This window comes from Colossoma macropomum, unplaced genomic scaffold (genome assembly GCF_904425465.1).
Source record: "Colossoma macropomum unplaced genomic scaffold, Colossoma_macropomum, whole genome shotgun sequence".
NCBI lineage: Eukaryota > Metazoa > Chordata > Actinopteri > Characiformes > Serrasalmidae > Colossoma > Colossoma macropomum.
The window spans coordinates 8932828-8959115 of NW_023494803.1; the positions used below are offsets into that span (position 1 = coordinate 8932828).

At 39.9% G+C, this 26288-nt stretch overlaps 1 protein-coding gene across 1 annotated transcript in view; it reads left to right on the plus strand.

The window, feature by feature from the left end:
• The first annotated feature begins 8038 nt into the window (after positions 1-8038).
• Positions 8039-26288, plus strand: part of htr1d (5-hydroxytryptamine (serotonin) receptor 1D, G protein-coupled) — a 71193-nt gene continuing 52943 nt past the window's right edge. Inside the window, exon 1 of the mRNA XM_036594051.1 lies at positions 8039-8518. The gene's annotated coding sequence lies outside the window, so the exon portion shown is untranslated. The remainder of the gene's footprint in view (positions 8519-26288) is intronic.

A 26288-nucleotide genomic window follows, 5' to 3' on the forward strand; every position in this document is an offset into this window, starting at 1 on the left:
CCACGTGTGGACACCATACATTAGTGGAGTAAACCAAAGAAACCAAGAAGATCATAAAATTAAAAATACATAAAAAGTGTTTCTAAGCATGTTTAGATCTTTCATTATATCCTTCATAAAGCTTTAAATGTAATGTATTGTAAAACTAATATTTAATACAAAAAATGATAAGCTTCTTGGTGACAACACTTCTAGGCCAGTAATTTTCTAGGCCAGTTTTTTTTTCAAGTACTACTTTTATTCATATACACAACTCAAAAAATCTGACATACACTGTTCAATTTATAGCCATTGTTGCACAGTGTCCACATATGTGGGCAGTTGTTTCTGAAGCACAGTCAGGGAAACCTAGTTTTAATAAATCTAATCATGTTCAGTCTGTTTGACACAAAATTATTATTTTTTACTTAATTAGGCCTTTTTGAGTAGAAACTTTGAAGCGATATTCCAGAAGCATTGTCTGCAATCTTGATATTGTCGGCCATCTTGGATTCCAAACCTCAGCACTCAAGAGTACAAAAGAATTCAGGGGAACATATTAACATATTTTGTAACACTGCATCGATAGGCCTTACGACTCTACCATCTAGTAGTTTGGTGGACACAATACATACTTACATACACATTTACCTTATAATGAACTACTATTAACTGTCCACAAGCATGGACACCATGTATGAACGAGTTAAAATGGGCTGTGTTTTGGCTACATCTGCCATTGTGCAAAATCGCCTCATGTAAACAAAGGAGATAATGGCGTACCCTCTGACATCAAACAGCATATATCATGGCGCACTCTTGATGTTACAAGCCAAAAACTCTGTTTTCCCTTGAAATGTTTCTGAGTTTCTGAATATCTTTATCCTGGAATGAGTTTCGCAAAAGTGACCAAACACGCAGTGACTGAAAACGCAGTTTGTGTGCAGATGAAAGGCCAAAATGTGTAGAAAATGCTACATTTTAAACAATACCCATGTACATGTGAAGAAGGCCTTAATTATACAGAAATGTAGAAAATCAGAGGAATTCCCCATTTAAACTCGACAAAGGTCCTCATAAATCAGGTAGTTTTTTCATGTTTTGTCCTCACAAAGCAGTAATTCAAGCATGCACACACACACACGCCAGTGTCTTTTCGTTGTCTTTTGTATGAGTGTAGCAAACTGCTTCTGTGCTAACCCAAAGAAAGCAAAGGCAAGTTTCTAGGCAGTTTTGTAAATAAATAAATAAATAAAGTAAACAATCTCTTTATGGGGAACAGCCAATTGTCCTCACATCACTCTGGGGTCACTTGGTCCCCACAAAGAGTTAAACACATGGTCACAAACACATACGCAGACTTCTTCCCCCCATTTATATTTCTATTTCACGCAGTTATCATCTCATTACGAACATGGCGAGGGAGAGAAGTGTGAACAGAGCGGCGAGAAACAGGGTGGCGCTGTGTTTTAATCTTATCCAGGGAGCCGTAATGAATCCTGGCAGGAGCATGACACCCCGCTAAAACCAGCTCATTGTCTCCGCCGAAGCCTTATCTGTAGTGCTATTCGTTTCCCAGCACGCAAACAACAGCCTGCCGCAGGGGGAGTGGATATTTGTGTAAACGCTGCAGCGCTACTGTAGGACTAAGCCGCTCTATAGCTGCAGTCGGAGTCTATGTTTGACCATGTCACTCACACAGACTGTTCCTGATTAATAATAGAGGTTAATCGTTTTCTTTTTTACACAGGTGTGACTGATGTGGCCTCCTCTTACTTGTAGTGCTGTGTGGTGTATGATTTCACCAGCACTGCTTTCACACAATTATGTGTTTTTCTTAAGGTGTAACATTATTTTTTGTAGTTTACAAGCTTTAATACCAAGAAGAACATCAATCCATTTCGTGAAATATCTGTGTCCCAGTCGTCCAGCCAGAATAAATAACACAGTCCAGCGAAGATGACCCTAACAAAAATATACACACCTCCTTTGCACTTCTAGCTCAACAAAAAGGTCACGATTCACTCTTAACACTTAAAAATCCCAGGTTTATTATAAACTAAGACTTATTATTCAGTAACTACAGGGCCTTCAGTGCAAATTGGCTGAGATATTCGTAGGTAATAGAAGCGTGTAATGAAACTTTAGGCCTGCTCGTGGCCCCTGGCCATTCAAGGGGTTGACCGCCATGCGCATTGGTGGTTGTTCTAATATGAGTGCATAATGTTGCTGTCAGGACAAACCCTTGTGTCTCCATTTTTGTCATTTTTTATTTTTTGACATAATTTGTAAATAACGGCTGGTGTTTACATTGTGTTAAAATTTCACAGTGAATGGACCAATAGAATTGCTCCAAAATTGCTTGGAAAAATAATGTTGCTCCATTAACTCCTATTGAAAGTTAAGAAGGTTTTTATCTCTCCTGTAAAGTTTGCATTTCGGAGATGCAACAGTAATGATATGTTATTCACACACACACACACACACACACACACACACACACACACACACACACAATCTAAGCTGCTTATACACAGTGCAAAAATTTGTCTCTTCTCAAGTGAAATGATCTTAAATCTAGTCGATATATCTGATATTTCCCGTTTTGAGATGGTTGAGCACTTATTGTAAGATTATCTTGCTTATTTCTGGAAAGATTTTACTTGTTTTAGGTCATTTTATTAAGTAAAATGATCTCACTATATTGGCAGATAATTTTGCTGGTTTCAAGAACATTTCTTAAAACAAGCACAATTATCTTCCAGTATAGTGGGATAATTTTCTGTAATAAAATTAGTTAAAACAAGTAAAAATGTTTAGAAAGAAGTTAAATAATCTTAAATTAAGCTTACAACAATCTGAACAGGAGAAATAATAGATGTGTTGCCTAGATTTCAGACATTTTTATTAGACAAAATACAATTTTTTGGAGAGTATCCCAGTGGGCATCCCAGGTTGCCTGTCCATCATAGGGCAAACACACAGACATAAATAATCACACACACATTCACACCAAGGCCAATTTAGCATCTGCAATTGGCCTGACTGCATACCTTTGGGCTGCACGAGAAACCATAGCAGACACTGAGAGAACGTGCAAACTCCACACAGAAAGGACTCTGGTCACCTGGCTGGGGAATCGAACCCAGACCCCTCTTACTGTGAGGCAACAGTGCTACCCACTACCCATATATTGCATTATTCATATTACATCATATTACAATTACATCAATAGACAGAATCAAAAACAAACATTAAATTAGTAATACAGAGACAGACAACATAAGTACATTAGTGGGCAGTATGTGGAAAAACTTATATCACAGTATAATTAAGATTACTGACAGTTTCAGCATATATCAAGGTATAGTGTATTTATGTAAACCTTTTTCCAACAAAACCATTTTGGGTGCTTGAGTAAACCTTTTTCATAGATTATCAATAGCATATTACTCTGGATGTCTCTTCACTTTTAATAAGAATCATATTTATCAAAGGAAGTAAATCTAAAATGTTTTTATTGAGTGAAATAGTAAAAACAGAAGTTGACAAAATATAGACAGATGTTAATGTTGCTTTCTAACCCTAAAGAGATAAAGGCAAGTGCACAGCTTTTATTAATTTTAAGTCATTTGTTGTGTATGTGTTTCTCTTACACTCGAGCTTTAATCTATGAGCGTCAGATGCTGCTGGAATTAGTAAATATTACAAGCCACTTAAACTATCAGTTTTAGCTAAGAAGCTGCGAAGCGTCTCAACTTGTAGGCTGAGACTGCAGTGTTGCCTGAAGCAGCTGGCTGAGTGATGAACACTGCAGAAGCCGGCTAGCCTCCATGCAAGGCTAATGGCTAACGACTAACCCCAAGAGACTGGCTTTCCCTTCCACTCACTTTCCCCCGTTATCTTATTAACTTATTACAATCTGATCTGCTCCTTTGACCATAAACTGGATTAACTTTCCTCAGGCAGCAACTCTACTAATATCTTAAGAAGAATTTCATCCAGCATACTGGATGAGCCGGTATACTGCTGACTACTACACTGAGAAAACCTGGATGGAGGAGTAATTTAGGTTTGGATAAGCTTGTGTTTTAAGATTGGATTGGAAGAGAATCAGACTGTGGGACTGCGGAGGGAGAGAGATCCAGAGACAAGGAGCAAATCTAAAGAATGCTCGATGGCCGAAGCTACGGAGGTTTGATGAAGGAATGGTGAGGAGCCCAGCAAAGGAGGACCTCGGTTTGGGAGTGAGTTTGTAGGGAAGAAGATCAGACAGATATGAAGCGGTGAGGTTGTTAAGAGCTTTGTGTGTGATTAGCAGCATTTTGAAATGTATATGGTACTTTATGAGAAGCCAGTGGAGATTTTGGAGGACAGTTGTGATGTAATGATGTGACCGGGTGTCAGTGAGAAGACAGGCAGCTGTTCTGGAGCTTGTGAAGAAAAGAAGAGCCAATGCTGTGAGAAGAGAGAGGTAATAGTCCAGGCAGCTGGAGATGAAGGCATGAATAAGAGTTTCAGCAGCAGATTGAAAGAGGCAAAGTCTAATTTTGGTGATGTTGCAGGTGGAAAAAAAACTAAAATGAGGACGCAGTTACATTGCCAATGAGAAGATTAAGAGAACCAGAAATGAAAAGTAAATTTACCTTCCAGAAATCTGATTATTGTTCTGGTTACATTTGCAGCACTGTCTGATATCATTTTAAGGGTTGGCAGTTTTATGAAAAACAGATTTAATGCAGTGGTGCTCAAATGATTTATCTTGGTGTGCAGTGTTTGTACCGGGCCGAGGGCCAAAGAGACAAAATGAGAATGTAAAAGGAAGAGAAGAATTTGATAAGTTATACATAATGTAAGATATGTTTATTCTCTCATTGGGTAAGAGGGAGGGGGTGGGGCTAGGGTAACTTTCTGGCAGGTCACACTTTGGGCAGCCTTGGTCTAACTTTTTAATTGGCTTTGCTAATGTAAGGTGATCTATTACTGGTCAAATATCATGATGCAAAAATCTCTAGTGATATTTCATTTTGTCCCATGGATGTTCTCACAAATCCTGCCTCCTGTACTAAGATTGGCTACTAATGTCTGATCTCCTGTACTAGGATTGGCCAGTAGTTTTCTGCCTCCTGTGCTGGAAGTGGCTTGTAGTTCAAATTTATGAGCTGAATCAGGTGTGTTTAATGAAGCTGAAGTCTGCAGTATTTTGGCCTGTGAGGACTGGAGCCTGACACACATGTTCTGCTGGGAATTGGCCTAATGGTTAACATTAGAGACGCCTAATTTCCTGTAGGGCACCTTGAGATCTCATTAGCAAACCATCTGGAATTAGAGCACCAGTTAAACCATTAAGAGTCCTTTACACTGTGATATAAACACATCAAGAAAACTCAAAATTACTATTACTGATACTGAACACTTGTTTCATTGTTTAGTTTTGGACGGACACAAAAAGTTTAAATTCTTGAAACATCCAGAGAAAAAATGGCCAATCAAGATTTTTTCTCTGAGGTAATTAGGTAGATTTGGCTAAGCAAGCTCTCCTATTAGTTAGGACATCAAGAGCTGAACAGAAGTCCTTGCATCAACATTAGATCAACCATCAGCATAATGTAGTGACAGGGATCACCAATCACGTCTTGTTTTCCAGTAGGTGGGACCCATTTTGTGAGAAAAAGGTCACTCTAGGACTTCTGGAAGTTCTAGATACATCACTGACTGTGAATGCTAGTGACAACCCAGTCAATGGGCTGTTCCAAATGGAAAACAGAATATCAGAATACCAGAGCTCCCCACTCAAAGAGTCACTGTGAAAGTGAGGTAAAATATGCTAATATTTCTATCACAAACTTTAAGTTAACATCTTTGGAACGTCTTTTAGAAGCTTCAGATGTGTGTGGTTAAGTTGAGTCGGCCAAAAAGTGTTTGAATCATTGTTAACTTAGCACTAGCAAACTACTAGAATCCTCACTGGGGGTGAGTTTGTCCTCATGTTTTGACCGAGTTTTGACATGTAGGCCCTGGATCTAACATGGTTCTCCACTGCATTTATGTATTAATCTATATAAGATCGACACCAGGGCTATTCAGGGCTGTCCAGGCAGTCACGTCCTCGTGCATTGACCGCATTGAATTCAGCATGCAGTATATCATAAAGAGAGCTCTGGCTGTGTACTGGAATATTGGTCCAGAGCGGTAAATCATCAAGGTTTCTTGAGCGTACTGGAGGAATGTTGGTCACATAATGCATACAACTTTTTCGGGGGGAATGATCAGTATATGTGCAGTACGTGCATGCGCAAAAAAATGGTGGGGCAGCAGCTGACCCCTCAATGAAACTACACAGGAACCTGATCCAAACACAAACGCACTCCATCAATGAAATCACAAATTCACACATGAACCTAACAGTGCAGGAGTTGGTGGAAGCGGAGACAGGAATATGAGTGATACGATAACGACATTAGATCTCACCAAACCTGGTTATACAGCATCGCATTACAAATCCAAAGTTATCAGGCAGTATATGATCATTATGGCCTGCAACTACAGGGAGATTCATTCGAAAGAGGCCCCGAATATTCTGTTGTAACTCCCGTTAGGATGAAGCAGTCTGAACCAAAAAAATACACTGCATACCTTGACGCGCTGCTCAATACTGTACTCCACCATCCTGATGAGAAGTCGAGTGACTGAGTGAAGGGGTACGGGGGTATGCACCCGGAAGTTGCATACGGAGGTTAAACGTCGCGTCGGCTGTGCATTGCCTACCTCATCGCTATGAAGCATGGGCATCCCAGCTTGTTCGAAGCTCCATATACTGAGGAGCATATTGCATGTTGTTTTCGTTCAGATTGCTTTGTCCTAGCGAGAGCTATTACAGAATATTCGGGGCCTCTTTAGAGTGAATCTCCCTGTACATATCCAAAGCAACATTTCAGAGCAGGGAAACACGCTTTCCAGGCATTAGGAATAACATGTCTTGTAATAATACAAAACGACTCACCAGTAACGTTCACTGCTCGAAAAGAAAAGACGAACGACAATCGTTCATCTGGGCAAACTATGTGATAGCATAGCAAGGGCAGGCAAGGAAAGCAGGAGAGTGTTTTAGCTAGACTCACAGTTAGCCATGTTTTTCTCTTGAACCTCTTCGGATTGAAGGAGCAGTTTTTGTCCAGACTGAATGATGTTGAAATCCTCTGGCTGCTGTGGTCCCAAATGTTTAATCTCTAATTTCTGCTCTAATGGTTGGTACCAAATTTAACTTTTATGACTTTTCTACTTGACTCATTATATTGCCTTGCTATTATGAGCGGCTACCACAACTGATGAGGAACAGTGGTAGACGAGCGCTGACGGACCCCACGCTCACCAAACGAAGACTGCTAGAAGAAATAGGTAGCCTACTGGCATTTACACAACAGGTACAGGACGATATTTGGAATGTATCAGACAATGCTACTGTTATCATATGTAATAAATGTAATAAACAATGTTAGTCATTAAGAAAAAAAAAACAGGTATATGCATTAGTCGTTATACTGAATTACTGATCGTGTTGTGCACCGCTCCACAGCGACATCTAGTGGGGCCAAGCTAATGTAGAGACGCCCCTGATTAGAGACCCTAGTTTCCTGTAGCACACCTCATCTAACACTCTGAATTCAGTTCATGGAGGCCTTGCTAATTAGCTGATGAGCTGAATCAGGTGTGGCCCGCAAGGACTGGAGCCTGAACACATGTTCTAATGGGAATTGGCTTAATGCTTACTACTAGAGACCACTAGTTTCCTGTAGAACACTTTAGATCCTATTAGGAAACCATCAGAATTAGTCCCAGAGCACATGTTAAACCATTAGAGCCCTTTACATGTTGATATCAACACATCAGCAAAACACAAAATGCCTTTAGTGGCTATCAGACGCCACCAGGAACCAACAGCCACTTTCAATGGTGGGATTATTTTCAGCAGGGCAGGAGGGCGGGGCTTGCGGACAAATGGGCGGGGACAAAACAATAACGCATTTCTAGACTGTTAGGTTCATGTTGAGTGTGAGTGAGTGTGTGAGTGAGGAAGGGAGGGAGTTAGAGCGCGCGGGGCTCTGCAAGCTCCTCTCGCGCTCTGCCAAACAGCTGCAGAAGCGCGCGAGACGGGACGCTCTGTTTTCTGTCATTTTAAGTCGCTTTAAAGCTGCGCGTCTCTTTGGTCTTTTTTGCAAGCGCGCGCTTTGCGTTGTTTCTGCTACTTAAAGTCGGTTTGCGCTGCGGTGCAGGTGTTGCTCTCCCTGCTGGAGCTCTTCAGCTGCTGGACTGAAGATGTCCAGGTAGATGCAAAAGCCACTTTTCAGCGGACTTTGAGCGTCAATAATCGTGCTGTGGACACTGCGCGCTTGTCTGCGGTCACTTTTGGATGTGTATTTGAAACGGACTCGCTGTTGCACCCAGCTCTGACCGCAGTGTGGTGATGAATGTGTTGCAGTGGACGCTGATGGGGTGAGTGAGCGAGCGGAGGACGGTGCTCTGCTTCAGCCTGCTCTCGGTAAGTTTCAGCAGTTCGTACTTTGTACAAAAGAAGACTCCTAGGGGACTTTGGTCCAGAGATAGAGGCGTGGAGAGTGGACAGAGGACGTTTTAAATAGACGTTTAAGGCATTGTTGGGGAATTCCACCAAATGTATAACATTTCTGATAATTTAAAGGGCACCAATCTTTTAAAATTTCTGAACATGTAAAGAGAAATTTCAACAATTTTATAACATTTCTGATAATGTAAAGGGGATTTCTATCAATTTCATACAATCTCTGAAGATGTAAAGGGGAATTCCACCAATTTTTCAAAATTTCTGAACATGTAAAAGGGATTTCTATCAATTTCATACAATCTCTGAAGATGTAAAGGGGAATTCCACCAATTTTTCAAAATTTCTGAACATGTAAAAGGGACTTCTATCAATTTTATACAATTTCTGAAGATGTAAAGGGGAATTCCACCAATTTCATAAAATGTTTGATAATGTAAAGGGGAATTTCACCAATGTTTCAAATTTTCTAATAATGTAAAGGTGATTTCCACCAATTTTTAAAATTTCTGAAGATGTAAAGGGGAAATCCACCAACTGTATAAAATTTCTGATAATGTAAGGGAGAATTCCTCCAATTTTCTCAAAATTTCTGAACATGAAAAGGGAATCTGAAAGTAATACGTTGGACTATTTTGCCTCACAACACCCTAAATGTAATCCAGATTAAAATACATGTTAAATCTAAACTTTATCACAAAACAATCTCTCAGACATCAGGCTGTGTATTCATAAAAATTCCATGTAATAACTTTCTGTGAGGGAGCCTTTAGAGGTGGACGTCTGGTTCCTATCACCACCACTGTGAACAATTCTGGTTCTGTACGTTTCTCTAGAACAGAGCATTTCACACCAAACCACTCTGAATGACTCTGTTTACATCTTTATATTTATTCACTAGAATTTTTGGATTTGAATGAATTTTAGAATTTCCCCTTTAAGAGTTTATAAATGGTGCATAAATGTAATTTGTAATCTTATCTTGAAAAGTGGCTCAACTTGTACTTTTGTACCCAGTAATTTTAGTGCATTAACACCGACAATGTTGAATGGAGACCTATACATTTAAAAAAAGATGGTTCTTCAAGGGTTCTTTAGTAAAGAAAGTGGTTCTATCTAGAACCATGAACACTCAAAAGAACCTGTGCATGATTAAGTTGTTCTTTGCATGGTGAAAAGGTTCTTCAGATTGATGGAGAGTGAGCTGTGGATGGTTCTACATAGAACCTTTTTGAAAAGGGTTTCATATAGCACCAAAAAGAGTTCTTCTAATGCGACAAGCTTGACATCATAACAATAGCAGAACCCTTTTTGGTGCTGTATAGGACGCTTTTCAGGAAGGTTCTATATAGAACCACATACAGCTCATTCTCTATCAATCTGAAGAACCCCTTTACAATGCAAAGAACCCTTTAATCATGCAAAGTGCTCATGGTTTTTTAATGAAAAACCCTTGAAGAACCATCTTTTTAAGAGTGTTCAGTGTTTAACCCAGAGTGAGATAAGACTTACAACAGTGTTACATAGTGATTAATAGAGTCTTACAGTGTGGCACAGCATTGAACTATCACTGTATGTATTAATTTAATGTTATGATCATATTTATAGACTGTTTTCTTGGATGTGGATCAAAGCTACTCACTGCCAGCGCACTGAGACCTGGATTAAGCATAAACCAGGACTAAAACTCCTGTGATGCACTGCATTTTAGTTCAAGACTTGGTGTAATCCATGTCTGGGAAACCAGCCCTAAAATCCTTGTTAGTCTAGGCTTAGGCTTAATCCTGGTCTGGGCAAACAGGCCATATACCATGTTGACACCAGCAGTGCTTAATACATGTTTCTGTTGTTGATGGAACACCTACAGGATTCATTTTAGTCCAGCTGAACTTACATAAATATGGTAGGTGGTAATGCAGTACTACACTCTTAAAATGGTTCTGCAAGGATTCTTTAGTAAAGGGAATGGTTCTGTATAGAACCCTGAGTTCCATACAAAACCATCCGCATGCTTAAGTGATACTTTGCATGGTGAAATGGTTCTTCAGATTGATGGAGAATGGGCTGTTCTATAATGTAGCACCAAAAGGGTTACAATGCTCTTAAAAAGATGGTTCTTCAAGGGTTCTTTAGTAAAGAAAACGGTTCTATTAAGAACTTTGAACACTCAAAGAACGCTTTTCATGATTAAATGGTTCTTTACGTGGTTAAATTGTTCTTCACATTAATGGAGACTGTGCTGTAGATGGTTTATATAGAACCTTTCCAAAAAAGGTTCTATACAGCACCCAAAGGGTTCTGCTATTGTAACGTTGTCAAGCTTGTCATAGTAGAAGAACTCTTTTTGGTGCCATATAGAACCCAAAAAAGGCTTACAACACTCTAAAAAAGATGGTTTCTCAAAGGTTCTTTAGTAAAGAAAATCGTTCTGTAACAAACCATGAACACTCAAAGAACCCTTTGCCTGATTAAAGGGTGCAAGGATTCTTTGCATGGTGAAATGGTTCTTTAGATTAATGGAGAGTGTGCTGTGGATGGTTCTACATAGAACCTTTTTGAGAAGATTTGACACCCAAAGGGTTCTGCTATGATACGATGTCAAGCTTGTCACAATAGCAGAACTCTTTTTGGTGCTATATATGACCATTTTCAAAAATGTTTTTCATAGAACCATCAATCTGAAGAACTATTCCACCATGCAAAGAACCATTTAATCATGCAAAGTGTTCTTTGAGTGTGTATATATATATATATATATATATATATATATATATATATATATATATATACTCTAGAGAGAGATAGGGTTCTATACAGCACCCAAAAGGGTTCTTCTATTGTTACAACCTTGATGTCATAACAATAGTAGAACCCTTTTGCATGCTGTATATAACCCTTTTCAAAAAGGTTCTGTATAGAACCATCTACAGCACATTCTTAAGAACCATTTACTTATGTAAAGAGTTCTTCGAGTGTTCATGGTTCATTACAGAACCATTTTCTTTACAAAAGAACCTGTGAAGAACCTTTTTTTTAAGTGTTTTAACCCTTTTTGGTACTATGTAGAACCATTCATTCAAAATGATTCTGTACAGATCCATACACAACACAGTCTCCATCAATCTGAAGAACCATTCAAGCATGCAAATGGTCTATATAGAACTCATGGTTCTAAATAGAACCTTAGCCTTTACTAAAGAACCCTTGAAAAACATCTTTTTAAGTGTATATGGTAAAAGAAAACTCAGGCCTGTTGAGCAAAGAGAGCTTGTAAGAAATGATTGATGACTTTGAGGCTAAATGGCACCACCATTGTGCAATCACCCCTATAACCAATCAGAGTGTAGTTTGTAATCTTGAGCATATAGTCAAAAAGGTTCTATATAATATTATGGTTTTATATGAGGTTCTATATAATTGTATGACTATATGATTAATGCTATGCCCATATTATGCAGCCCATGCTTAATTAGCGCCTCTACATGTCCATTCAGATCTGAAGTTTGGGTTGAGCGATCTGGTGCTACAGTATTCAGTTTTTGAGGTTTCCTACAGGTGATAAAAGAACCTGCAGTACAATATTTTAATAGTTCAATCAAGTACCAGGTTTCACACGCTCTACTGCACCAAATCAGATTAAACACAACTAGTTTAAATAATTCATTAGATAAAAAAAAGCACTCGTTCGGTGTTCTTTAGGTGCGTAAAGTGACGTATCATGATAACGATCAACATTGTCATTAATATTCACTCCCCATAGACAGTGTTAATGCAGCAGTGTATGTTTTAATGAAGCTCTGTAGGTGTCGGCAAAACTTAATTAATTAAAACAATATTCACTTTACATGTTAATGTAATGTTTAGATATGCATGAGTGACTCAAACTAACATGAGACGATCAGCGAAAAACGCATGAAGCAGCAGCAGCAGGAGATGCTCACACGCACACACACACAGACACACACACACACACACGCACAGACACACACAAACACACACGCACAGACACACAAACACACACACACACACGCACAGACACACACAAACACACGCACACGCACAGACACACACAAACACACGCACACGCACAGACACACACAAACACACACAAACTCACACAGACACACACAAACACACACAAACTCACACAGACACACACAAACACACACAAACTCACACAGACACACACAAACACACACGCACAGACACACACAAACACACGCACACGCACACACACACACAAACACACACACAAACACACACAGACACACACACACAAACACACGCACACGCACAGACACACACAAACACACACGCACAGACACACACACACACGCACACACACAAACACACACACACAAACACACACAAACTCACACAGACACACACACACACAAACACACGCACACACACACACAAACTCACACAGACACACACACACACACACACACACACACACACACATGAGCATCAGTATGCTTTACACGGGACAAACATGGTTAATCAACACTGACACACCACTGAGTTTCCAGTTCATTCTCACTGGATTTCACTCATACGTACAGTCCCTCTCTCGCTTCACCGCTTTACCGCTCTCTGTCTCTCTCTTCTACTTCTGCTGCTGTTCTCTCTCTCTCTCTCTCTCTCTCTCACTCTCTGTGTCCATGATTTCTCTCTCTTTATGTCTCTCTCTGTCTCTTTCTCTTTCTCTCTCTTTATGTCTCCCTCTCTCTCTCTTTGTATCTCTCTTTCCTGTTTCTGTATCTCTCTCTCATATTTCTCTGTTTTTTCTCTTTCTCTGTTTCACTCACTCTTTCTGAGGAGATTTCTCACTACTTCTTTTTCTGTTTTTTTTTATCTCTCTTTTGTATGTTTTTTTTTATTACTGTCTTTCATTAGGTCTCTCTCTTTCCCCCCCTCTCTCTCCCTGTCTTTCTCTTTTTATATGTGTCTCTCTTTGTTTCTCTCTCTCTTTCTTTCTATGTCTCCCTCTATCTCTCTTTTCTCTTTTTATGTTTTTCTCTTTTTTGTTTCTCTCTCTCTGTTTCTCTCTCTTTGTTTCTTCACCCCTCTCTCCCCCCCTCTATTTCTTCATTTCTCTCTTTTTCTCTCTCTCTCTCTCTCTCTCTCTCTATCTCTATCTCTCTCTCTCTCTATCTCTGTCTCCCTCTCTCTCTCTCTGTAATTAAGAGTTTAGCTGGTGGTGATTTTTCACACAGGGGTGACCTCAACTTCACTAGTACAGCAGTCAGTACAGTCTGTGCATGTGTGTGTGTCTGTGTGAGTTTGTGTGTGTGTGTGTCTGTGTGAGTTTGTGTGTGTGTGTCTGTGTGAGTTTGTGTGTGTGTGTGTGTGTCTGTGTGAGTTTGTGTGTGTGTGTGTGTGTGTGTGAGTTTGTGTGTGTGTGTGTGTGTGAGTTTGTTTGTGTGAGTTTGTGTGTGTGTGTGTGTCTGTGTGAGTTTGTGTGTGTGTGTGTGTGTGTGTGTGTGTTTGTGTGAGTTTGTGTGTGTGTGTGTCTGTGTGAGTGTGTGTGTGTGTGTGTGTGTGTGTGTGATAACTGTGTAATTAAAGAGCAGCTCTTATCACTCTGTACTGCTGCACAGCTGGTCCAGTTACTGTCCTTTACTGAAACACTAAGGAGCTTTAATACAACATTCACCCACATACTGTCAGTCATCGTTACTCCTTCTTCTTCAGACCCTCTCTTTCTCTCTCTCTCTCTCTCTCTCTCTCTCTCTTTCGCTCTCTCTCTCTCTCTCACTTTCTCTCTCTCTCTCCCTCTTCACCACTTCTATGAATTATGCTGCGTTCAGACAGTTGCAGATCTTCTTGAGTGGTGTTATAGGTGGGAAGCTCGACTCCACATTACACATCTAAAGACATTAGCACTTACCTGGCTTTCACCAGGTTTAATACTAGCTCACATAAACATTAGCAAACCTCAGTAAGCGCCTCAACACCACAACCAGCAAAGAGTCGCATCGTATTTCCACATTAAAGCAATCTACTCACCAAGATACAGAGGAAGGCTATTCATCGTCAATTTGTTGTTTGTTGAGTTTTTTTGCAAATCTCAGTGACAACAGTGTACAGAATGGTACACATCGCTGCTGTCAGAACAAAACCTCGTATCTCCATTTTTGTCATTTTTTCAGTTTTTGACATAATTTGAAAGAACCTTTACATTGTGTGTAAATTTCATGACAAATGGACCAAAATGACCCAAAATTACTTGGCAAAAAGTCTGGTTCCACTGACTTACATTAAAAGTTGTTGAAAATGTTTTTTCCTTCTGTAAAGTTATCCTTTTTAAAATACAAGGTTTTGTTCTGAAAACAGCGATATGCCAGTGAATTAAAAATACATAATTAATATTGTAATGTCCATGTAGAGTAAGACACAGGGGAGGCCATGATACAGCTGTGCAAAGTGCACTTTTTTTGAAACACCAGAAGAAAAGGCAAATAACAACACAACATGAATAGTGGGGAGGTCAACACCTGCCATACATCTCTGCTTCATGGTGGACACTCAATTCAACTACCTAAGCCCACTGCCCAACACACAACAACACAGATAACACATACACATTTTAAACTAATAGAAGACAACAAAAACAACAATAAACAGTCCCTTTTCCAGAAGGTGCGCACCTCCCATCAGCCTCCTTGCATGGCCCTTTGCCTTACCAGCCTCTATGGCAGCACAAACCAGTAGCAGGCCTACAATATTATATTATAGCTCTCGGGTTCAGTTTTACCCATGTTTTAGTCTTTGGGAAACTGGATATAATGACGTTCACTGTCTGATCCGTGAAGCACTGTATATCAGTGGAGAAATATTAGAATGAAGTCAAGCTCCACCGGTCAGTAGACCATGAGGTATCCTTTCCAACGAGCCCTCGATTGCATTGCTAGCGTTCTGGAAACCAGAGATACGGACCCTAAGATCACCAGGGTCCTCACCTGTTGTCTTCTTTGAGGCATCCATGTCATTGATGTCATAATCATGGGTTCAGTTTTACCCCTTTTCTGACTGCTTACCTTGTGAAAAGTGACACATGACAAGCAGAGCTTTTCTGCTGAGGCCTGTGAGGATCTGTGGTGGAAAAGTCCTGAAAAAGACGTAGAATAAGCAGAGGATGTGGAGGACGCGGAGGCCATGGAGGCCACGGAATCTGCATTCTGCTATATATAATGGCATATAACAGATATAATGCCATTATGGGTGGAATACGCTCTGCTTTCTGAATGCAGCCCAAGTGTCGCACTCCACCAGCCATTAGCTTTCTCCATGCATTAATCTGATTGCGATCATTTTTGATGACTGAGATGAAAACACAATGTTACAGCTCATAACGTCGCTGTCGGAACAAAAATGTGTATCTACAAAACAGTGACTTTACAAAGGGCAGAAAATATATTCTTAATTTGGAATGGAAGTCAATTTGCAAGTATTTTTTACAAGATTATAATTTTTTTTAACCATTTCTGTTGGTCATTCATCGTGAAATTTTAAGACAGCGTGAGGAGGACATTATTTAAAATTACGCAAAAAAATAAAAAACAACAAAAGTGGAGGTTTGGGGCAGAAGATGATTTCTCGCAGGTTTGCTTAATCTATAAAGGAAATCAAATTCTCACAAAATCTCTTATTAATTTGTCTTAACAATAGTATGATATCACTTTTTCTTTTCTAGTAATGATACTGAAACCATAGTATTGGTCAATACCGATTCTGACCCAGCATTTTCTCTTGAAGAACTACTATGCTTAAAAATAAACTGTTTTAAAATGAAGCACCTTCACTTACAATGATCATCTAAACTTAAACACTAAAAAAGATGGTTCCTCAAAGGTTTTGTAGTATAGAAAATGGTTCTATATAGAACCATGAACACTCAAAGAAGCCTTTGCATGATTAAAGTGTTCTTTGCATTGTTAAATGGTTCTCCTTATTGATGGAGAATGTGCTGTAGATGGTTCTGTATAGAATCTTTTTGAAAGGGGTTCATATAGCACCAAAAAAGGGTTGTTCTATACTTATGATGTCAAGCCTGTGACAATAGAAGAACGCTTTTTGGGGCTATATTTTCTTTACTAAAGAACCCTTGAAGAACCATCTTTTTTAAGTGTGTAGGCTAAAGGCTAATGTAGCTAACAAGTAAAGTCTATGTACACCAATTAGCATCAAGCAAACTGCATGGCTAAATCATCAAACACTTGCCTTAAATAGTCTCAAGTAAGCTTGCTTAAACTCACTGTAAGGTACTTTTTAGGTACAGGTGTGCAGTAGAACATACATAATAAAGTGGACATTACCTACATTACCCACAAGAATAGAGCCCAACCAAAATATCAGTTGGCTGATTATTGGTGGAAATCTTTAGTAACGGTAATAGTTATCGATGCATTATTGTCAATAATTGTCAACCTTTTTTTGGTTGCAGTATCGACTCATATTCCAGCTTGTTTTTAAAGTGCAGAACATGTAAAATGTTTCCAAATCTAGCCTTTAGCAGTTTTTTAGTTGACAGTTATGCAATGAAAGTCGAGTCAACGTCGACTAATCATTGACGATGACGTCATGAATAAAACCACAGGAGAAATGAGGGCTTTGCTAAAAGTGACTTTAGGCCATGAAGCCAGACTCCACAGGTCACTAAAGCATAAATAAAATCACGAATAAAATCACAGGAGAAGGGAATGCTTTGCAACAACAAAGTGACAAAGCCAGACTCCACAGGTCAGTAGAGCGTAACGTACCCTTTCCAACGGGCCCTGGATTGCATTGCTAGCCGTCAGGGAACTGGAGATATGGACCTCGGAATCTTGCTCATGGTGGAGGTCAGGTAAGCTAGAGGCCAGAGAGATTTAGAGCACCATGACTCGGCGAAAGAACTAGTAACCGACTTCAAACTTTACAAGATTATAGGCCGTTATGCTCCCTCACCAACAACACATGACTTCTTATTGGAGTCTTCTGGAAACAGGAGATAATGACGTTCAATATCTGATCTGTGAAGTATTGCATATCAGTGGAGAAATATTAGAATGGAGCCAAACTCCACAGGTCAGTAAACCGTGCATTGCATTACTAGCCGTCAGGAAACCAGAAATAAAGACCCTGAGATCACCAAGGTCCTGACCTGTTGTCCTCTCTGAGGCATCCATGTCGTTGGTGTAATAAACACAGGATCAGCGACGAGTCGACATCGAGCTTACAGCATCATCAACGAGCAGTAAAGTCAACAAGTCGACTAGTCAGCTAGGAAGCTAGACTGTGCAACACTTAGTCCCCAGTTCTGCAGCCTATTTATACCTCACATTAACGTGTTCTTTGTGTCTGGATCATATGAATGAAATGAATGAATGAATAAATGAATGAAATGAACCTTACAGCAGACTGTGTCTGAGCACATCGGAATTAGACCTCCGCATTTAACCCATCCGTGCAGTGAAACACCACATACACACTAGGGGGCAGTAAGCACACTTGCCTGGAGCGGTGGGCAGCCCTATCCATAGCGCCCAGGGAGCAGTTGGGGGTTAGGTGCCTTGCTCAAGGGCACTTCAGTCACGTACTGTCAGCTGAGGGGATCTTCCGGTCACAAGGCTGGTTCCCTAACCTCCAGCCCACGACTGCCCCCTTTTCCTTCGTGAAAAGCTCGTTTACTGTTTTCTGCGTTACAATGCGAGTGGATAGGCTTGGCCTGGACACTTTCATTGGCCTGAAGGCTCTTGGTTTGGGGCTAACTTCAGCCTCACATAACCGTCATCTTTCGTTTCATTGTTTATTCTCTCACCTGCTTGTCAGCACTCATCAGATGAAACGTGCAGGGCTGAACCCCACACCGATTGGCAGTGTTGATCACCACTGCTACCGGAGCTGAGCTGTTTACAGTGTTGGTTCTAGCCACTACATTTTCATATTGATCTGTCCCTACATAAGACTAGGACATAATAAACAGCTGCTGGCAGTTTTAACAGTGAGTAGCAGTGCAGATGGAGAGATTGTCTCACTGAACAAGGCACACTACTGATCATCAGATCACTGTGCTGCACTGTCAGAGTAATTACACACTTGAACTCTTCAGGAGTGAGGGGGTTTATAGAATTCACAACAAAAAGGCATCCGAACAAACCTGTTGAGAGTTGGGATGTCTCCATACAGTTTTTTGCCCAGATCCAGAGCCGAGTACTTTAAAGGGGACCCATTATGCTTTTCTGTTTTTGCCCTTTTCCTTTAGTGTGTTATGTAGCTTTTTGTGCACATAAATGCTCTGAAAAATTACAAAGCTCAAAGTGCACTGCAGAGGGAGAAACTCTGCCACAGAAACTTCTTTTCTCAGCTGCCTTGTTGGAATTCCACCCCTTTTCCCTGACCACGAGAGGACTTGTAACACAGTCCTTATTGCCCGCCTGCCAGCAAGCTTGGCATGTCCTCACTCAGCAGCTGCTGGAGGCTGGGAAGAGTTTTGTAGCCAGGTGTATAAGATGCTGACCTGACTTTCAGGATCGACTGGCTCAAACTGATACAGCAGAACCGATGCCGCAGGAAAAACAGCCACAGTGGAGTTTACAGCTGCTCAGGAGAGAAGGGTCTGTCTGCAGACTGCAGGACAGGTGCGGAACATGTAGGGGTGGAACTGCTCTGGTGGTTTACCAGTCAGAACAGAGTGGGCAAGCTGACCAATCAGAGCATTGCTGGGCTCATTTGAAGGTGAGGCTAAAAGACATGCGAGCTCTAACAAAGCAATTCAGACAGAGGGTGAATAAAGATGTACAGTATGAGGAAAATATTGTGTAAACATTGAAGTATGTAAATCTACTCTAGTAGATGCCAAAAATAAAACCAATCAAATTCAGGCAAATAGAGTGTCTGACCTAATGCTCTTCTGGATGAATGGACAAAAATTCCCACAGATACCCTCCAAAATCTTGTGGAAAGCCTTCCCAAAAGAGTGGACGCCGTTACAGCCACAGAAGAGGGGGGAGAATCTATGGTTTTGGAATGGGATGTCCAAGAAGCTCATATAAGTGACAGGAGACACTATATGGCCAAAAAACTCCAGAAAGGCCTAAATCTTACATCAAAAGCAGCGAATTCAGCTAACCTCTTGGTAATTTTTTCTGCCTTTCTACTTTTTAGAAGAAACTTCTATTGACGTTTGAAAATGTTCTCCAGTGGATTCTACCATTGCTGCTGCTTTGAAACAGTTTCACACTCCAGGCATTTACACCATGTAAGCTTATGAAAACACACCTCAGTGGCAAAAGTTGTGGAAATGTCAATTTATGGCACATATGCAACAGGAGTGCCAGTTGAATGCAATGGAATTAAATTTCATTAAAAAGAATCAGGCTTAAAGTAGTCATTGGGGCGGATTGGGACATTTTAAAGCCGGGGTTAGATTACACGACTTTTACCCCGATTTTAGCCCCAGTTCTCAGTCTGGCTAATTCTGCGCTGGTCGGCTCTGGTCTGCAGATTTTTGGGTCAGTCAAAGTCAACAGTTGGACAGAGAGTTGAGTAGTCTGTGAGGGGCGCAGACTCAGATTTCTGGCCTCCCGATCGCGTTTCAGACCAGTTGGAGTTTATCAAATGTTTGATTTTTTTGACCCGACTCTGAATGTAATCTAGTAGGGTGAACCGGTCAAGGACTCAATCTGATGGATTCCTGCAACTACCAATGAAAACTGAGAGCGAGAAAGAAGACAATACAGCAAATAAACACAGAAAAATGGCGGAAAGTCTCTCACGTGGAGCGAAGCTTTGTAATGAGCTGAATTTAAGGCACGAGCACAATCGAGTTTATGTATGTTTAAAACTCTAAAAAATATCAAACTGATCACATTTTGAAATCCATGAGCCTCACTTGTACATGTTTACCTGCTACTTCTTTACTCAGCACAAACGGCAGAGAAAACAGCAGCAAAAGCGAGTTGTTCCACCTTTGTTTAGTTGCGTCTCCTAGTGTCGAGAGAACGCGAGAGTCTGAGTTTGCATGAGTTCAGTGAGTTCCGTTCGGTTCAGCAACAGCTTAAAAGTTGAGTAGTGTGTGATCCCTAATCGCTTAGTGTGAGATCCCCAATATTTTAGTCACCCAAAAAAATCAAAAACCAGTCGGATAGTGTGAGATGCTCAGTCTGTTAAGGCTTCAAAAGTTGTGTAGTTTACCCAAGACTTTAGTAGAGAAACTATCCTAAACTTCACAAGCTTTACTCTAAACCCCCCACCCTCCGCCCAAAAATCTTCAAAGCATTCGAGCTGATTTTTTTATTCACTGGCACCTTCCACTTCTAATATAACAGTGTCAGTGCTGATCTGAAAAGCTTATGGTTTCTTTTTCAATTTCTGCACCCTCTACTTCAGATATCATCACAAACTGCCCTGTATGGGCTCTGATTGGTCTAGCCCTGAAAAATCACTTGGAGAAATGGCCTGCTATTAGGCTAATGCCAGATTGAATCCGTGGAGAAAAAACGAAGTGAAACTTTCTGGAGAATTCAGGATTGCTTTTTAAGCAGGCTGTGTCAGAACTCTTCAAAGAGCTAATGCTTCAGAAGAACTCTGGCAGTCTCCCATAAATGAAACAAATGTCTGTGGAAGGATTGTTAAGAAGGTCTTGGAGAATATTGTAAGAAAGATAAGCCATGCGAGAAAGATGAGGACATGTATTCTCTCTCAGATACAAGCGGAACTTTCTTCAGATAAAACTGGGAAAGATGGAGCAGATAGTTAATAACCCTGCATTTGCTCTAACGCCCTGTTTCAGTCCCGAGGGGGGGTTTTCATTCTACTGGAAATGAGCAGGAAGACACAGATAAAGCTTCTAAACAGACTCTAAACAGATAAAATCTAAAAAACATTGTGAAATTGTCCCAAACATTTGCAGAAAAATTCTTTATTTATAAATTTATGTATGCTTCCTGTGGAGGATATGTTCACTTATTAAATCAACAAAACATATAATTTGACAAGGGCTATTCATACTTTAGCATATAACTGTATATACACACCAAGCACTTTATTAGGAACAGTATACTAATACTGAGCAGGGCCTCCATTTGCCAAAGGTGTTCTACTAGGTTTAGATCTGGTGACTACAAAGGCCACTGAAGAACACTGAATTCATTGCCATGTTCATGAAACCAGTTTGAGAGGACTTTTGCTTTGTTGACATGGTGCATTATCATGGAAGTAGCCATTAGAAGAAGGTAAAATGTGGCCATGAAGTGATGCACATGGTCAGCAACGATACTTAAATAAGCTGTGGCATTCAAGCGATGACTGATTGGTATTAGGAGGCCCAAAGTGTGCCAAGAAAACATTCCCCACACCATTACACCACCTCCACCAGCCTGGACTGCTGGCATAAGGCAGGTTGGGCCCATGAATTCATGCTGTTGGCACCAAATTCAGACCCTACCATCCGTGTGCCTCGTGAGAAAGCAAGATTCATCAGACCAGGCTACGTTTTTCCAGTCTTCAGCTGTCCAGGTTTGGTGAGCCTGTGCCCTACTGCAGCCTCAGCTTTCTGTTCTTAGCTGATAGAAGTATAACTTGGTGTGGTACTCTGCTGTTGTAGCCCATCCACCTCAGGGTTCACCGTGTTATGCATTCTGAGATGCTTTTCTGCTCACCACAATTATACAGAGTGGCTATCTTAGTTACCATAGCCTTTCTGTCAGCTTGAACAAGTCTGGCCATTCTCCGCTGTCATTAGCAAGGCATGTCCGTTTGCAAAACTGCCACTGACTGGATGTTTTTCTTTACTGCACCATTATCAGGAAATTCTAGAGACTGCTGTGTATAAAAAAAAACAGCAGTTATAGAAATATTAAAATCAGCCTGATTGGCACCAACAATCATACCACAATCAAAATCACTCAGACATTTTTCCCCCATTATGATGGTTGATCTGAACACTACTTGAAGCTGCTGATCTGTATCTGCATCTGCATGATTTTATGCACTGCACTGCTGCCCCATGATTGGCTGATTAGATAGTTGCATGAATGAGTGAATGTACAGGTGCACTGGAATTCAGCTATAGATGCCAGTAGTAAACAATGAAGTATTATATTTTCAGAATTTTACATCTAATCAGAACCTTTGGGAACATGCTGATATCTTTTGCCAGATGATATGCTGCAGTCTGGGAAACAAGTGGGAAATGTACTCTAGCGTAGACTAATAGCTTATTAATGCTCCCTAATAATGAACTGTTTTAAGAGTAAAAGAGAATAAAACAATACATGTACACATTGTTTAGCAAACATTAAATGAGTCCTCCATAGGTTCTTTGTCCAAAACAGCGATTGTCACATTTGAAGCATCATCAGGTCACTTGTCAGTGATTACCAATATTTAGCAGCCACAAGTTTTCTTAATCTAAATCTAATTCCTTTAGAGAAGGCACAGTACCACTTTTGTACCACAATTGTTTCTGATACCAATATTCTCATTTAAAGCTAAGGTATCAGCTGATACCAATACTTTTTCCTTAAAAAAAACTATTAAGGGTTAAATAGGGCTGTTTTTAACTGAAGCACTTCACTCAAGATTCAGACTATTATAGAAGCGGTTTGGTTAACCCTTAGTAGTCATTATATAGTCACACAATTACATAACTACAGCTTGCACTTCTCACTCGTTTTGATGTTTAAACTAGACTAGACTGTAAGCAACCATAACTTTTTTTTAAATCAAAATCCTAGTAAAATATCTCCTCCTCTGCTGTAAACACAAATGTGGGATGGACTCAAAATTCAAATCTTCACTTTCCACACAATTTCTCTGCTTGTTTCAAAGAGTTATGAGCAAGAAATAGTTTTATAAGATAAGAAAAGGCATTTCATGGTGTATTAAACATGGGGGATCTAGAACAGTAAGAAAGCTCCTCCCATTGGCCTGGAGGTGTAATTGGAGTGGCTGGCATTCATATGGGTGGGAACAGAATTGGCCTGTCTGAGGCCATTTCGTAAGTTGAGAATAAGATTCAGTAATCATGTAAATTGGAGCTTTTCCTAAAGTCCTGCATTCTTAAGCTGTGAACTCTGTCTAGGTCAAACCACCAGCTTCGAAACAGGCTTCATGCTTTCTAACTGGACTAATCCACACTCTCAAAAAGAAGGTTTATCAAGTGTTTTTTAGTAAAGACAAATGTTCTATATGGAACCATGAACACTCAGAGAACCACTCAGCATGGTTAATTGGTGAAATGTTTTTTTCAGAATGATGGAGAATGGTTCTATATAGCAATAAAAAGGGTTCTTCTATTGTAACAAGCTTGACAATAGCAGACCCATTTTCGAAAAAGGTTCTATACAGAACCATATACACCACATTCTCTGTCAAACTGAATAACTATTTCACCATGCAACTAATCATATAAGCATGCAAATGGTTCTATATGGAACTCATGGTTCTAAACCATTCCCTGTACAAAGGAAACCTTGAAGAACCATCTTTTTTAAAAGTGCATTCTTCATCAATCTGAAGAACCATTTCCCCACACAAATAACCATTTAAGCATGCAAATGGTTCTTAGAGTGTTCATGGTTCTATATAGAAACATTTTCTTTGCTAAAGAACCCTTGAAGGACCTTCTTTTTTAAGAGTGCATTCTCCATCAGTCAGAAGAAGCATTTCACCACACAAAGTACCATTTATGCGTGCAAATGATTTTTTGAGTGTTCTTGGTACTATATAGAACCATTATCTTTATTAAAGAACCCATGAAGAACCACCTTTTTTAAGAGTATAGATGGTAGAGAAGCATGTGCAGAACACTCTCTCAGTAATTGGTCAGCGACGACATATTTCATCTGTAATTGGAGGAACTATATAGAAACTACAGAGCTTTATACATAGTCCCCCATTTTTGGAGACCGAAAGTAATCGGACAGTTAGCCGCTACGTTGTCTCTTGGCCAGGGTGTGTGGTTGCATCATTAGTTCATGCACAAGAAGTTACCAAAAGGTCTAGAATTGATTCCAGATGTGAAATTAGAGTGTGCAAAAATTTGGGCACCCCTGCTCAAATGGCAAACTATGTTGATTTTTTTTTAAAAGTGAAAATAAGTTAACACATCCTCTACAGAGCACAAACCACTTTAAAGCAAATTATTTAAAATATTAGGGAAAAAATACAACAAAAAATGTGGCGTGTGTAAAAGTTATGGCACATTTTACGTGTGAATTTGTTCAACTCAGCAAATTAACACAAACTGTGTATTAACTTATTATCTCTTAGAAAATCAACAAAACATGTCATTTGACCAGGGGAGTTCAAACTCACGACTGTGTCTGACTGTCAGGAAACTATTTGACACCACCATGTGGACAAATTACAAAATACAGATTTTTAAAGAAGCCAAATTTGGCCTTTAGACTACAGAATGTTTATTATAACATTTTTCAAATATGAATGATAATATCATCTATCTGGATACTTTTTAAAACACCAAAATAATATAACAAATAACAAAATAAATATCGCCCAAGTAATTCATAAGCTTTCTTTTTATGAGTACTCCATTGTGAAAGACAGTGTACATGTAAATACATACAGCATTATATATATGCAGGGAGAGCGCTGGCCTACATACAGCTGCGTACATGGGTCACTGCTTATTCAATGCTATAGGTCAAATAGCATACATCTTTGCAAGCCTAATCTCACTTAATATGCTTTGTTTAAATTCACCAGAAACACTTGTCCAGTCCAAGGTCCACCAGAACAACTGTTGTTTTTGCCAGACTGACCCCTGTACAGACAAATTAATGAGTTGAGTGGCATCCAATCAGACTGTTGCTGTGTGGAGTAGTAACCAATTGTGCAACACCTACAGTCTCACACTCGAATGCAAACAAGCACAATGAGCCAGAGATATAAGAGTTCATTTAAAAAAATAATGTATTTAAAGCATAGAACATCATTAAAGAAACAATATTAGGCTGCTTTGGGGCTCAGAAATTGCCTCCAACTCTGCACACACTTTCCCTTTTTGTACCTCAACCTGCATGTGTTTTAGCAATGCGCTCCCAAAGTGGCCAGCAGGGGGCAAGGATAGCGATATGGCTTGCATTAACCTTTTCTAGATCACTGTAATGTTACCGACACACTTCTGTTTTGTTATACATCATTTTTATGCATCACATCATCCAGTAATATGGTGAAGCAATATACTGTTAGAAAGCTTGAAATCTTACCATCTGATTCCCGCATATCGTTTCATGATCCGTTATTCACAGCAGGTACGATCATCTCATTTGCAGCATAAGCACCGACTGAGCAAACTCTAAAATGTGATCAGTTGAGAGATCTATGAGCAAGGTGGAAAGAAGCTCCTCCATTCTAGCCTCTGTTACTCTGTGTCAGTAATTCATGCAATGATTTTGATGGTTGAAAGAAAAACTTGATAGCGTTACTTTTCAAATGAGATTGAGATCAAGACTGTAGCCCAAAGTATATGGGAACAGCGCCTCCTTTTACTCTGGGTATGCCATGTCAGGCAAAAAATACATGAAAATACATTAACGTACACAGAGCAAGCCTACTGCAGATTTTGAAGTTATATAAATAAAACATACAAACTCCACTCATCATACATTCAAATTAGTTTAATATTCAGATTTTTTAAAAATTATTGTTTAGCAGTAGTAAGTAACCACTACCCTGAAATCTGGGGGTGCTCCCACCACCACGGCCCCTCCACTACTTG